The 2,387-nt window shown below is 41.3% G+C and overlaps 1 non-coding gene across 1 annotated transcript; it reads right to left on the reverse strand.

The window, feature by feature from the left end:
* Positions 1-677: 677 nt before the first annotated feature.
* Positions 678-785, reverse strand: LOC112782137 (small nucleolar RNA R71). The gene has a single exon (XR_003192875.1). It is a non-coding gene; the product is annotated as a small nucleolar RNA R71 (small nucleolar RNA).
* Positions 786-2,387: the final 1,602 nt, after the last annotated feature.

Consider the following 2,387-nt stretch of genomic DNA (forward strand, 5'->3'; position numbering starts at 1 on the left):
ATTCGAACCCCATCCTCCTCTCTGTGTTCGAGATTTTCCTCTTCTCTTCTTTACATTACATTCTTCTCTTCTTCTACTCACATAAAGGAATCTCTATACTGTGACATAGAGGATTCCATATTTTCTGCTTTCTTCTTCTTTTTCATATGAGCAGGAACAAGGATAAGAACATTCTTATTGAAGCTGATCCTGAACTTGAAAGGACTCTGAAGAGGAAGCTAAGGGAAGCTAAAGCACAACTCTCTAGAGAAAATCTGACAGAAATTTTCGAAAAAGAAGAAGATATGGCCGAAAATAATAATAATGCAAGGAAGATGCTTGGTGACTTTACTGCACCTAATTCCAATTTACATGGAAGAAGCATCTCAATCCCTGCCATTAGAGCAAACAATTTTGAGCTGAAACCTCAATTAGTTTCTCTGATGCAACAGAACTGTAAGTTTCATGGACTTCCATCCGAAGATCCTTTTCAGTTCTTAACTGAATTCTTGCATATCTGTGATACTGTTAAGACCAATGGGGTTGATCCCGAGGTCTACAGGCTTATGCTTTTCCCGTTTGCTGTAAGAGACAGAGCTAGAGTATGGTTGGACTCTCAACCTAAAGACAGCCTGAACTCTTGGGATAAGCTGGTCACGGCTTTCTTAGCCAAGTTCTTTCCTCCTCAAAAGCTTAGCAAGCTTAGAGTGGATGTTCAAACCTTCAGACAGAAAGAAGGAGAATCCCTCTATGAAGCTTGGGAGAGATACAAGGAACTGACCAAAAAGTGTCCTTCTGACATGCTTTCAGAATGGACCATCCTGGATATATTCTATGATGGTCTGTCTGAGTTATCAAAGATGTCACTGGACCATTCTGCAGGTGGATCCATCCACCTAAAGAAAACGCCTGCAGAAGCTCAAGAACTCATTTTCATGGTTCCAAATAACCAGTTCATGTACACTTCTGAAAGGAATCCTGTGAATAATGGGACGCCTATGAGGAAGGGAGTTCTTGAAATTGATACTCTGAATGCCATATTGGCTCAGAATAAAATATTGACTCAGCAAGTCAATATGATCTCTCAGAGTCTGAATGGATTGAAGGAATCATCCAACAGTAATAAAGAGGCATCTTCTGAAGAAGAAGCTTATGATCCTGAGAACCCTGCAATAGCAGAGGTGAATTACATGGGTGAACCTTATGGAAACACCTATAACCCCTCATGGAGAAATCATCCAAATTTCTCATGGAAGGATCAACAAAAGCCTCAACAAGGCTTTAATAATGGTGGAAGAAATAGGTTTAACAATAGTAAACCTTTTCCATCATCCACTCAGCAACAGACAGAGAATTCTGAGCAGAATCCATCTAGCTTAGCAAATTTAGTCTCTGATCTATCTAAGGCCACTGTGAGTTTCATGAATGAAACAAGGTCTTCCATTAGAAATTTAGAAGCACAAGTGGGCCAGCTGAGTAAAGGAATCACTGAAATCCCTCTAGTACTCTCCCAAGCAATACAGAAGAGAATCCAAAGAGAGAGTGCAAGGCCATTGATATAACAATCATGGCCGAACCTACAAGGGAGGAAGAGGACGTGAATCCCAGTGAGGAAGACCTCCTGGGACGTCCAGTGATCAACAAGGAGTTTCTCTTTGAGGAACCAAAGGACTCTAAGGCCCATCTAGAGACCATAGAGATTCCAATGAACCTCCTTATGCCCTTCATGAGCTCTGATGAGTAGTCTTCTTCTAAAGAGAATGAGGATGTTACTGAAGAGCAAGTTGCCAAGTACCTTGGTGCAATCATGAAGCTAAATACCAAATTATTTGGTAATGAGACTTGGGAAGATGAACCTCCCTTGCTCATCAATGAACTGAGTGATCTGGATCAACTGACATTACCTCAGAAGAAACAAGATCCTGGAAAGTTCTTCATACCTTGTACCATAGGCACCATGACCTTTGAGAAGGCTCTACGTGACCTTGGGTCAGGGATAAACCTCATGCCACTCTCTATAATGGAGAAATTGGGAATCCTTGAGGTACATGCTGCCAATTTCTCATTAAAGATGGCAGACAAATCTATGAAAATGGCTTATGGACTAGTAGAGGATGTGTTAGTAAAGGTTGAAGGCCTTTACATCCCTGCTGATTTTATAATCCTAGACACTGGGAAGGATGAGGATGAATCCATCATCCTTGGAAGACCCTTCCTAGCCACAGCAAGAGCTGTGATTGATGTAGACAGAGGAGAATTGATCCTTCAACTGAATGAGGACAACCTTGTGTTTAAAACTCAAGAATCTCCTTTTGTAATAATGGAGAGGAAGCATAGAAAGCTTCTCTCAGTACAGAGTCAACTAAAGCCCCCACAGTCAAACTCTAAGTTTGGTGTTGGGAGGCCTC

This window comes from Arachis hypogaea, chromosome 19 (assembly GCF_003086295.3).
Source record: "Arachis hypogaea cultivar Tifrunner chromosome 19, arahy.Tifrunner.gnm2.J5K5, whole genome shotgun sequence".
Taxonomy (NCBI): domain Eukaryota; kingdom Viridiplantae; phylum Streptophyta; class Magnoliopsida; order Fabales; family Fabaceae; genus Arachis; species Arachis hypogaea.